We start from the raw sequence: 13,770 nt of genomic DNA on the forward strand, positions 1-13,770 counted from the left end.
TGTTTGGATTTCGAGGTGAGGGTCTTTGATTGAATGACAGCATAATTTAGTCACTACGTTAGTCTAACACTGCATGAAGGTGGCTCAGGGGTGCAGAGCACAACAAAATTAGCAAAGCAAATAAAAGCTGAAAACACAACATAAATAAACCACAACACAACGAAATTAAGCGACACCAAACGTCAACCACAACACAACAAAATTAAGACACAACACAATGGAAAAAGACACAACACAACAAAATGAAGTCACAACTAGGGATGCAGCAATTATACGGTTTCACTATTAACCACGGTTTAAAAATTTCATCAACTGCAAGAATGAAGAATCTACAGTTAAAAAACATGAAATGTTTTACTTATATATAATATAAAAGAGTTTTTCATTGTAAGCCTCTCTTTTGCTTGTGCCTGTATGGTTAGAGCAGCTGTTACTATGGTTACGGATGGTGGCCACGTGGTGCTTGGCCAGGTGTCGCGGACTGAACTTTCAGTTCACGTGAAACTGGGGCTTACACACAAACTCCAAAACATAATGGAGGAATTCGATCTACCTGACTCGTGTCCACAGAAAAAGCGACTTAAAATCGGCTGTGTGGGAGCATTTGAATGACTGACTGAAGACAATGGATGGAAAACATGCTGACAGAAGTCATATAAAGTTACACATCCTACAAATGTGACAGGATGTTCTGCTTAGTCATCCAACAACCAACTAGTGAGTTTAATATTTTTAGCTTTGGTGCTTTTAAAAGAATGAATTGAAAGATGCAACTTTTTGTAATGTTTAAGCGTGCTGATGGTGCACATTACATTTACGTGTAGTTACTATTGAGTCTTAAATCCTCCTCATTATTTAAAGCATTGCTTGAGTACAAATTCACTGCATTCAGCAATAAATGTCAATTTTATTAATTATTGGACTTTAAATAACCTGCTTTAAGTAATGTTCCTGTTATTATGCATAGTCCACAGGTTTATTTGTGAGATTTTGTGGACAGATTAAAGGTCAGTATTGTTATGGAATCTGTTGCGATTGTTTATAGTGGGGTGTCTGACAGACAACGGGTCGCTTTAATAAACCGTTGCAGAAGACAAAACTGTTAATTCTGTAAACTACATGTTGTGCACACACAATAATCTTACAGTTATTCAGTTCTGAAGCGACTCCAAGCACTCCAGTTACTGTAAATTGAAGTGCATTTTGTGCCCGGGATGTAGATAAGCGGTGTTGGTCTTTTTTGTAGCTTCTATTTATTTATTGTGTATTTAGCAGTTTTACTTTTGTATGGCTGTGCTTAGAGTCCATATATCCCTAAGAAATGCCTCCACTTACACATTCAATTGTGAAATGATATGCCTTTTTTCCTCAGTGCTGTTGCAAAAAAGAAAATTAGCAAATAGTCGTAAAACCAGTTGACCATGATTTTTTTTTTCACAGATGGTAATCTAACCAACAAAATCTCACACTGCGGCATCCCTAATCATAACACAATAAAATTAAGCACAACACAACAAAATGTAAACACAGCATAACAGAAGAGCTGAAGAAAATTAAATTAAACCACAACACAACGAAATTAAGACACAAGACAATGCCAAGGCACACAACGAAATAAAGCCACAACACAAAGGTAAAGCCACAACACAACGAAATAAAGCCACAACACAAAGGTAAAGCCACAACACAACAAAATTAATCCACAACACAATGCAAAGGCACACAACATTATTAAGACACAACACAATGGAAAAGCCACAGCACAACAAATTAAGCCACAACACAATGAAATAAAGCCACAACACAAAGGTAAAGTCACAACACAACACAATTAAACCACAACATAACAGAAAAGCCAAAGCAAAATGAAATTAAACCACAGCACAACAAAATTAAGTCAAAACACAATGCAAAGGCAACATCACAACAATATAAAGCCACAACACAAAGGCTACAATACAACAATATACACAACACAACGGCTACAATACAACAATATACTGTAAAGCCACAACACAACAAAGGTAAGCCACAATACAACGGAAGAACCACAACAAAACTAAGCCGTAACACAACGCAAAGGCAACATCACAACAATATAAAGCCACAAAGCAACAAAAATATGCCACAACACAAAACAGTTAAGCCACAACATAATGGAATCAAGCTATTTCTTTTCTGTTAAGTTTGTTGTTTTGCAGATTTATTTAATTGTGTTGTGGCTTAATTTTGTTGTGTTTTCACTTTATTTATTTATTTATTTATTAGCTTTGCTGATTTTGTTGTGTTGTGCACCCCTGGGCCACCGTAGCATGATGATAAAGTGCAAAAATGTCAAATAGAAAGCGTAAAAAATGGCACATTGTTTCTCCCAATTATATTTGAATTTTATTCTAATGACAGATATGACATTTCGAGTATTTTTTTTAATTTTTTTTATAGATCTTAAAACATTTTGGACATTTACACCGGTTTTTAGCGTAGTCCACTTGGGAATGCTGAGACAAGTGAAGTCTGAGTGAAGTCCTTTTGTTCATACAATGATCTGTCCTGAGACAATCCACATTGTGCCGGACAATCAGAAATCTTTGAGGCCACTTCTCAGTTTCAGTTTTGGGGTAGTTACTGCATTTTGGCATCATAGAGCAGAGTTATGCCTTAGCAAAAACCACTAAGTTCCCACTCATTTTTTCCAATGTGCATGGGTGGTATATATCATTGTACCACAGGCAAAAGAAAATCCATTTGTGAAGTTTAAGCAGTATTTTACCAATCAAGGATTTACAGAACAAGTATTTATTTATTACTCATGCATGTCCCTTCTTAATTAGCATTCCTCATGCACACCCGGTCTATAGTCAGGTACTGATTTCCCCTCAGATGTCAGCAGGTGTGTCAGCCTGAAAACAATCACCAATGTGCCACAATCCCACCCACCATCTGCTTCTCCAGTGAAGGTGAGATTTGGCACCTGCAGGAGTGCAGTGTGTGTGTGAAGTTAATGACTCGGCCAAACCTTTTATTGTGTGCCTCTGCATGCACCGAGTGTCATATTAACCACTCAGAAAGATGAGATCCCACAGGAATGTTGTTCGCCGTGTTTTGTGGCCTCCTTTGTAATCCCTCGACATTGCACATCTGTTTGTGTATGAAAATGTTTGTATTTACCATAACATGTTACTCTATTTAACACATAAACATTCAAGGGGATTATGTCTGCCTGTAATTCTGTTGGAAAGCCACTTTTTACATAAGGCCGCCCACATTTACATATTAACAACTTTATTGTGCAACGTCTGGTTCTGGAAGTAAAAATCCTATTTATTTTCTCCATAGGGGAATTGATTTTTAATGCTGACTTCTAAACCTTTGAAAACAGACCTACCAAAGGTTCCCAGGTTGTTACTTGATGGTACTTTTTTGAAGCCATCAGCCGCTGTTTAATAGCTGTATTCTTAGTGAAGAACTACACTACCCATAATCCTGAAGAGAGATCAACCAATCAGAGTACCTTTGACTTTTGGTCCTATTTTTCAGTACTTTTTTGCTTCAAATTAAAGTTTGTGATGTTGTGATTTACCTGGGAGCTGGTTGGTTTGGTTCATGGCTTAGAACTCTTTAATAAAGTACTTTATTAAATCTCTGTGGAGAAGTATTTACTGTAAAAATATTTCCAGAACCAACAAGGCTGAAAAAGTGGGTGTGCACTGTTGCACTCTATTCAGTATTTCGCAACTTGGGTGGGGCATTGATACTCATTTCACATGCAAAGATATTAGTCAGTCACAACAGAGGAAATGTACATATTCAAGTCTTAAATGTCTATAATAATTGCTGTAGAAGTGTATTATGTGGCCCCTTTAACACATGCAGTCAGTGAATAAACGGTCAGAGGTCTTGTGTTGTGGTCCAATTGGACTCGTAGGTCATGAGAGCAATAAGACAGTTACAGCATGTCACTTGACCTCTAGCATCCTGTTTTCACTGCTGCTTGGGAATGGAGGCCTCACGTTCTCTGCAGCTCTGCTCTGCTTTGAGATACTGTAAAGATGCTAAAGGCATTTTGTGCGTACTGTATGTTCATTTATGGTGTGACATTTTCATTACATTTTTCTGTATGATAAAAGTAAATGTGTACTGGGGCTGTCAAATGACAAAATTATGTTCTTCAAAAATTCATCTTCGTTGTTCCATGGAAGACAGAAAGACTTATAGGTTTGAAACAGGTTTGAGGGTGAGTAAATAATGGCAGCATTTTCATTTTTGGGTGAACTACTCCTTTAATATACTTGTTAAAGTCTGGGTGGTAGCAGGACAGGCTGTCTCAAGTCTCAACATTTTATTACTCACTGGCCTCAAAGAAATACAAATGACTCTCATTTTAACTTGTCTTCAAAGCTTGATGCATAAACAAAAGCACTATAGATTAGTGCAACCGCTCTATTGGAATTGAGATTTTTTTTCCACTTCCTCTTGTCACAGTGATTCAGTGCTGCTGTATCTCCTGAAACAGTCAGTTCTGGTGACCATCAGTGACTTTGGGATGTTCTACTATCAGAAGAGCTGTGCATCTCTACATAATGTTTATCACAAAATAAATTTAGTAGTTCACCCAAAAATTTTAATTCTGTCCCTCATGTCGTTCCAAACCTGCATGACTGTCTTTCTTCTGTGGCATCTAAAATGAGAAATTCTGATGAATGTTTGAGGGTGATTGTCACAAAAAGATTTTTTGCATTGTGACATTATTTTCAGGACATTTAAGCACGTTACCCTCCAATTGTCATTACCATAATATATCCGTAAGTTTTATCTTTACTATTTCCATTGTTTTCAGTAATGATCTTCATTACCATAACAGTGTTACAGCACAAAAAAATGCTGTTGTACAATTATTTATTAATTTATTTAATTAAAATCGGCAAATATGTAAAGAAATAGCAATGAAAGGGAGTCACGTGACGCTATGTGAGTGGAAGCAGCCTAGTGGTGTTCTCCGCTACACTTTGCTACAATTATCCTTTCAATCAACATTACGAGTCGTGAGAACTGATTTAATTTCAATTGTTAAACTGCGTGGCGAGTGTAGGATGTCGAAGAATTCAAAATCGTCTGCCTGTGGGGACATTAAAAAGCATTTATTGTCGCTAGGGCTGAAACAATTAGTCGACGTTATCGACAACGTCAACAATAAAAAATAGTTGACAGAACTTTTTGTTGTCGAATAGTCGTTTGATCTCATTTAACGTAACACGAGATCACATTAAATTCTAATGATGACGCGCGAGAGCAGCACTGCAGTTCGCGCCTGACTGAGGAGAGAAAGAATTACACAGCTCACAGTTCAGATGCACTCTAAACTTTCCAAACAGCTTCAGGTGATGTAAATCGCAAAGTATGAGGGAATTATACAAAAATACCAAATAAGTAAATACAGAAGCACTCTCGTTGTGGAATATGTGGAGCCAGAGCTGTCGCTCCGCTGAAATAAAACTTGCGTGTCGAGCGTCTTTAAAGGAAACACCCTGGTGTTACATCTTAAATGCAGTTATATTTAATGCATTATAGCTTTATTAAAGTTCAAAAAAATATGGAAGTAGGTCATGTAATTAACTACAAACTCTGTGCGGTCAGCACCTCTTCTATGAGTTGCGCGAATGTCCCGATCTAAGGGGGAGAGACTGAAACTGCACCCGGCTGATGCACACTCTGTCGCTGGGATTCTCATCCCTCGAGCGCGCACACTTAATGCAGCTAGATTATAACATGATGGCCCGCGACTTATTGTATCATAATACGCTATATGTGTCACTGTGCATTTCTTATCGTGAAGAAAATTGGCAATACGCAGCTTTATTAGAGAGAGTTTGTTTTTTAGTGAGTTAAAGATGGATTGAATTGAACAAAAAGGTGAGAGAGGTAGTCTTCGCCCCATTATACACTGCAACAAAATACGTTTTTGAGTTGTTTTGGCTTCTAAAACTCCTTTAAAACAACATACATTTTCTTTAGCAGCTATACAGCAGAAGAAAAAATTGTTATCTGAGAATGTTGAATATAATATTAAAAATACAAATATTTAAAAATATCTAAAAATCCTTTAATAAAAGATGCATTCACCTGTGAAGCAGCATATAAGATATGTAGACTTGCTTTTAGAGAATAGATCTTGAATATAAGTATATTTTGTCTTTACGGCACTCACAGAAGTATAACCAAATTAAAAAAAATTATATACAAAATACACTTATTGGTCTCTTAAAGCAAGTCAAAATATCTTATATGTTGCGTCTCAGTTAAATTTATTTTTAGACAATTTTAAATGGAAAACAAAACAAAAAGAAAAGGATTTTTTGCAGTGAATTTTTTACTGAATTAAACTTAATAAAAAGTATTTTTTTCCCTTTAATTCAGTGAATGGTATTTAGAGGTATTTTTAAAGATGATTTTGTCTGTTTTATTGTTAGCAAGCACATTTAACACAACCTTATAAGTTGGGGCTCAAGCTGAATAGTCGGTTAAGAGCTAATGATTAATCCTTGCAGTAATCTACCAAATAGTCGAATAATCGTTCTAATAATCGTTAGATTAGTCGATCATCAAAATAATCGTTAGTCGCAGCCCTAACGGTCACACACATCTGACGCCTCTATAGAGCAAGTTGGCGGGGGTCCGGTTGGGAATGACAGCGCACCTCAGGATGTAGGTCAAGATATTACGAACATTTATGCAGCACTAAGGAAATACGTTGAGCGACCACATCTATGGAGGTGAAACTTTCTGCCCTGATCACACGAATGGACGAGGCTGAAAAGCGAATCAAGTCTTTGGAAGCAGCCAGAAAAGAGCTGCAAACTTACCCGCCGGCCACCAAAACTGATATGGATCAGATGTGGGAAAAATGACAGTATATGGAAAATCGAAGCAGACATAATAATGTCCGTTTCGTTGGAATCCCTGAAGGAAAGGAATGTCAAGATATGGTCAAGTTCCTGGATGGGCTTATTCCGAATTTGTTTGACACAGCGGACCGTCATCTGGAAATAGAGCGCACGCATAGAGCTCTCAGTCGGTTTCTCAGAGCGAGTGACAGACCCCGATCCATTCTGGCAAGATTCTTGCAGTTGGCAGACAGAGATTTTGTTTTACGTGCGGCAAGGAATAAAAGCAAGTTGTGCTGGGAGGATTACAACATTGTTTTTTCCGGACTTTGCCAGTGTTACACAAGCAAAACGGGAGAGATTCAAAGATTGTAAGAAATTACTTCACACACAGGATGTGAGTGTTGCTTTGCTTTTCCCGGCTAAACTGAGAATTGATGCCAAGGACGGACATAAGACTTTCACATGCCCATGATAAACTATGGCTAAATGATGTGAGTGAGTGGCTTTACCAGTGCAGAATCAGCGGGACTACACATTGTGCATTTTGCTGATGCGGTCTGAGAGGGTTTGTTATGTGGTTGGTTGCCCACTGTCCATATCTCTCAATCTACTTTTTTTAATTATTGGCTTATTGTTTATTTGTTCATTTTGTAGGTTTGATGTTGTTATTTACTGGGGCCTATTTCATTGAAAACTTTCATGTGCAGTTTAATTGAATGGTGTATGTAAAAAAAACAAAACTTACTGTATCTTGTAGTAATAGTGTCGTGGAGGGTCTCGTGTGCTTGCACGGACCGTCGGATTTCCGGGAGATGGACACCAGATGGAACTTTTTTCTTTTTTTTTTTTTTTCTTTTTTTTGTGGGTTAAAAATGTTATGGTTACATCAGTGTTGAATTGTGGTCTATATAATTTAGCCTTGGGTACACAATTTTTCTTTGCATGTCAATATGACACACTTTAACATGGGTAAGATGTTTCTCTCCACGTGGAATGTTAATGGGATGGGGCACCCTATAAAAAGAAGGAAGGTTATATATTTTCTAGTGTAGAAAATAGATATAGTGTTCCTTCAAGAAATGCACCTTTCTGCACAAGAAGCTGAAAAACTTGGTAGAGCATGGGGTGGGCATGTTTTGCAGTCATCACATTAGTAAGTAAGCATTTGCAATTTATTTGTTTCAAACAGATTAAAGATAATTTAGGAAGAGTCATTATTGTTTTGGCTGAAATACAGGGGTAAAATCTTATTTTGACTAATATTTATGCACCCAACGCTGATGATCAGAACTTTTCTATAGATTTTGAGGGAAAGTTACAAGCTGCTAGGATCCTCTATGATATGGTTTTGGGAGAAGTCGTCAATGGATCTGGTCCTCGATCATAGTGATGCAAAAGTGTGTAGACCCTTTAGAGCAATGTTGATGCTACAGAGGATGTGTAAAAATCTTGGTTTCACAGACATTTGGAGACTTCTGAATCCATCTGGGAGAGACTACACCTTTTTTCATCAGTTCATAAGATTTACTCTAGAATAAATTGTTTTATTTTTATATACATATAGCTAAGTCACTTATTCCATTTGTCACCGATTGCTCAATTGGTAACATTTTAGTTTCAGATCATGCTTTGGTGTGTTAAGAGATGTTGCCGCATGTAGAGAAAAGAAAATCATATAGATGGTGCTTTAATACATCCCTTCTGCATGACCCAGCATTTCAACAAATGTTAAAGACAGAAGTTAATGTTTATGTGGAGGCAAATTTGTCCTCAGTGTCCTCTGTGGGTGTAGCATGGGTGGCGCTTAAGGCAGTTCTTAGGGGGCGGATCATACAATATGCCTCATTCAATAAAAAGATCAAAGCACAGGAATTCATGGAATTGGAAAGGAGTATTAAAAGTGCTGAAACAGAGCTGAAGCACCGAATGTCATCCAGTGGTCTTAGAGGGTTGACTTAGCTAAAATATAGGTACAATACTATTTTGTCACAGAAGGTAGAGTTTTGCTTATTCAGGGCAAGACAGACATACTTTGAGTTGGGAGACAATGCAGGGAAACTTTTTGCCAGATACATAGTACAATATATTTAACTCTGCCACAGATATTAATAAGGCCTTTAAAGAATTATATTCTGATTTTTATAGTTCCACATATTCGTCTACAGATAAGGATATTAGCAACTTTGTAGAGCCATTAGAACTAATTGACGAATGATCAAAAACATTTCTTGACTCAGATATTACTTTGGAGGAGCTTGTTGAGGTAATTAAAGCCTTGCCAACAGGCACCGGGGCCAGATGGTTTTGCCAAAGGATATTTTAGATCTTGTGTCACAGAACTGGCTCCACTTATGTTAGCAGTTTACACAAAGTCATTAAAGAAAGGTGAACTACCGCCAACCATGATGCAAGCCCTGATCAGTCTCATTCTTAAAAAAGATAAAGACCCAAATGAATGTAAAAGTTATCCTCCAATTTCCCTGATCCAGTTAAAGTTGTCTAAAATACTGGCGACTCAGTTAAGCAGAGTCATTACATCTCTTATACATATAGATCAATTGGAGTTTATTCGTGATCGTAGTTCTTCTGATAATATTAGACGTTTTAATAAATATTATGTGGTCAGTAGCAAATGATCAGACCCAGTTGCTGCCATCTCACTTGACGCCGAGAAGGCTCTTGATAGGGTGCAATGGGACTATCTTTTTAAGATTTGGGAAATTTACGGGTTTGGGTGGATTAAGTTACTCTATAAACATCCGTCAGCGGCAATGCAATCAAATGGATTCATTTCAGATTATTTTTGTCTTGGTAGGGGAACCCGGCAAGGATGTTCTATCTCTCCTTAGCTGCTCTGTCTTGCCCTGGAACCATTAGCAGCCACAATAAGAAAAGTGTATGACTTTCCTGGTATTGTAGCAGGAGGTGTGGTGCATAAACTTTTACTCTATGCAGATTATTATTTGTCTCCGACCCTAGAAGATCTATGCTTAGTCTCCACAGAATTATTAATTCTTTCTCCAAATTTTCAGGGTACAGGGTGAATTGGTCTAAATTGGAAGCTCTTGCTCTGACTACAGCTTTCCAATCTGGCGTCTTTCAATGGCCCAAGCAAGGCATTAGGTATTTAAGCACTTTATTTCCAGCAAATTTGAGAGATTTAGTTATAGATAATTTTGACCCATTAATGAAAAATTGCTCATGTGATGTTGATAGGTGGGCTTCATTACATTTGTCTATGGCTGGGAAGGTCAATGTTATAAAAATTAATTGTATCCCCAAATTCAATTATCTACTACAGGCTCTCCCTCTAGAAGTTCATCCTCCTTATTTTAAACAATTTGATAGAATATCTACGTTTTTTATTTGGAATGGTAAATGACCTTTGTTATATTTCAGCAAGTTACACAGACCAGTTGACAAAACATTTTGTTTTATTACTATGCTTTTAATCTTAGACACTTGGCCCATTGATCTCTTTCACCAGAGAGGGCCCCTCCCTGGTACAACATTGAACAAGTGGTCCTTGCCCCAATTTCACTATTGCAAAGTCTTTCTATTAAATTGCCTAGAGAAGTAAAAATGCATCCTATTATTTCACACTTTCAGTATGGACAAAGGTTTCCCATTTGTTCAGTTTTGATACTTACCTAAATGTTTCCTCAAGCATATGGCTGAACCCCAAATTATGTATTAACAAGTCCCCCTTTTGCTAGAAAGAATGGATGGAGAGGGGTGTTGCTACACTTGGTGACCTTTATGAAAACAGAGCTTTGAGATCATTTGAAAATATAACACAGCAATTCTGGATTGCTAGGTCTCAATTTTTCAGGTATTTACAGTTGTGCCATTTACTTTGTATGATTTTTTGTGGTAGTACACAAACCACTAAAGCTGCAGACACTCTTTGTATGGTGCTCACAGCCTTTGGAAAGGGGCATGAAGCATCAGTTAATTATTCCTCGTTGATTCAGAGTCTTGGTGATGAGGCCTTAACTACTCTTAAGAGGTTATGGGAAAGAGATTTGAATTTGGTATTGAAGGATGGGGAGTGGGAAAGAATTAAAAAAACATGTTAAAACTATGTCTAGGGATACAAGGGTACACCTTATTTAGTTTAAGATTCTGCATCATTTCTATTGGACTCCCTCTAGATTGTTTAGGCTTGGTTTAAAAGACACACCTACCTGCTGGCGATGTCAGTTGGAGGATGGAGACATAGCCCATGCTCTGTGGTTCTGCGCTAAAATTCAAGAATTCTGGTTAAGAGACCAACATTTTATCTGTGAGGTTTTAGGTACTCAAATTTCATTCTGCCCCAGACTTTGTATATTGGATGATGGGGCAGTTATTAAAGTAGGTGACAAATATACAAAAAGCTGGGTCCAATCTAGTGTAATGATTGGCAGACAAATAATTCTTAGAGGATGGAAGTCAATTGGCGCTCCCTCATTTCAAGAATGGTTCACCAAATTGGGCAGAGTGGCGGCATTCGAAAAGATGTCATACAAACAGCTTGGCAGATTAGATGCATATGGTAAGAAATGGGACAAATGCATGACCCTTCTGGAAGGCTCTCGGTGAGGGCCATGTGGAGAGAAACTCTTTTTCTCTCTCTCTCTCATATTATGTTTATATGTGTATACTCAGGTTTGGACCACGGGAATGTTTGTTGGGGGTTGGGGATTGGGAGGGCGTTAAGGGGAATAATGGTTGATTCCATGCATATTTTGCTTTGTTCTGTGTTAGGTTTGAGAATCAACCAATAAAAATATTAATCTGAAAAAGAAATACCAACGAAATAGGTATAATTTTCTAAATGCAAAATTAAATTTCTTATTTGTTTCTTTTGATTTTGGAGTAAAATAGGGCCATTTTTTTGACAGGTTTCACAAGAATCATCCTCATGTTGCTCTTTTCCACAAAATAAAAGAATGGGTTAAGGAGCTATCAAGCTCTGAAAATTACAGAAATGTTAAAAAAATCATAAAGTTGTCAGTTAGATCCGTGTATTCAAATATGGCACATGAAGATACCAATGGTTATTGTGTTTGTCATAACCGTGTTTGTCGAAATGTGTCACACCAAATTTTTAGTTAGTGGAATTGCAGATGAGATTTGAGAGCAATGGCGGAGGGGTAGTTTTTCAGCGAAATAATGGCTTTGCTCTGTTTCTCACACAAAGCTATGGTATAACTTCAGAAGACTTGGAATATAGCACAAAAGTCATATGGACAACTTTTTAGGTGCTTTTATATCCTTTTTGGAGCTTCACAGGCAGCCCATGGGCACGATAAACTATCATTGTATGGAAAAGAGCAGCATTCTGTGGAAGAAAAATGTGGGTACAAGAATGACAGAATTGAAGAGCTGGGCAAAATTGCCAAAAATATTATCACAATATTCTTTTTCATATCGTTTGATATCGATATTTATCACTATATACATTCACATTTGCACATTGCACTTTTTTTATTATTATTTCCAAGTTTTTTCAGAATTTTCACAAAATTAGAACAGAAATAAATTTGTTTATTATTAAAGGCTCGTAAAATGCTGATTAATAAAGCAAAAATTTGTATGGTTCAACGGCGCTTTGGAACCACATTAACTTATGCGGCGCCTCATATCTACTTGCGTATGGGGAAAAGAGGCAATGTGTGTGAAGCGAGATGAGGCATAAAAGCGTGTCTAGTGCTAGAGAAATATATTCAAGAAGACAGAGCAGAAAGATCAGAGCTGGTGTACACAACACTGTTGTTTTGTCACGCTGCTCACTAGAGACAATGAGAGGGCACAACCATCGTCATGAAGTCTGGACCCGGACCGCAGTGACCAGCATACAGTAGCCTAATCTAGCATGGCAGCTAATGTTAACAACTTCATACAGTCTGGGAATGTCAAATTGCTTGCATTTTAAGCAACACGCACCTGGTCGTCTAAATGTAGAACATAGGCTAAATATAGAAAATGACTCAAAAGCTTATCATCGATATTGTGGATTTTTTTATCACGATAAATATCACCTAGCCCTACAGAATTGCCATTTTTGCATGAACTATCACTTTAAAAGTGTTTGAATTGCAGAAAGAAAGAGAATAAAAAATAGGCCTTCAAAGCCTCTGTCTATTCCCTTGGCCTTCTAATGTCGATCTGGTTCCAAAGGCCAGGCTTTGAAGTGTGACGTCTATCTGGCTGATGAATGGAGGGGTTTCTCTGTTTCACAGGCCCTGAATCTGCCTCTGGCCACATCAGCAGCTGCAGGCAGTCCCACAGTGTCTCCATAAACTCAAAAAAGCTGTTTTCGTTTTCCCTAGAATATACAGTATATTTCTCTACTTTTCAGAAGGTACACATACAGTACTCTCAGTGACCACATCTACCCCAGATAGCACACGTACATCTCAGAGATGTCTGTTTTAGATCTTTTCATCTGGAAAGCATCACAATCTGAGAGCCTTTATAATATGTGATATGAAGAAGTTGCTTCTCAAGACACCTAGGTTCCGTTTTTTTGCGTTACATCTAGATTTTTTTAACACTGTGTAACAGCGTTCCTATTTCAGGGCAAATGGAGGAGTCACAGAAACACTCAACATGAGTACTTTTATTACTCCTTTAGCAGGGTCGTGGGCGCCTTGGGCCTTGCCGGTTCACCGGTTGTCCTTCCTTGGACCACTTTTGGTAGGTACTAACCACTGCATATCACAATTTGGCCCTTGTCGAAGTCACTCAGATCCTTACGCTCGCCCATTTTTCCTGCTTCCAACACATGAAATTCAAGAACTGACTGTTCACTTGCTGCCTAATATATCCCACACCTTGACAGGTGCCATTGAAACAAGATAATATATGTTATTCACTTCACCTGTCAGTGGTTTATGTT

General features: G+C 37.7%; 1 protein-coding gene across 1 annotated transcript in view; it reads left to right on the forward strand.

The window, feature by feature from the left end:
• Window positions 1–13,770, forward strand: part of LOC127420945 (glucocorticoid-induced transcript 1 protein-like) — a 57,640-nt gene that overhangs the window by 24,548 nt on the left and 19,322 nt on the right. The window lies entirely within an intron of this gene.

Source organism: Myxocyprinus asiaticus, chromosome 30, assembly GCF_019703515.2.
Source record: "Myxocyprinus asiaticus isolate MX2 ecotype Aquarium Trade chromosome 30, UBuf_Myxa_2, whole genome shotgun sequence".
Taxonomy (NCBI): domain Eukaryota; kingdom Metazoa; phylum Chordata; class Actinopteri; order Cypriniformes; family Catostomidae; genus Myxocyprinus; species Myxocyprinus asiaticus.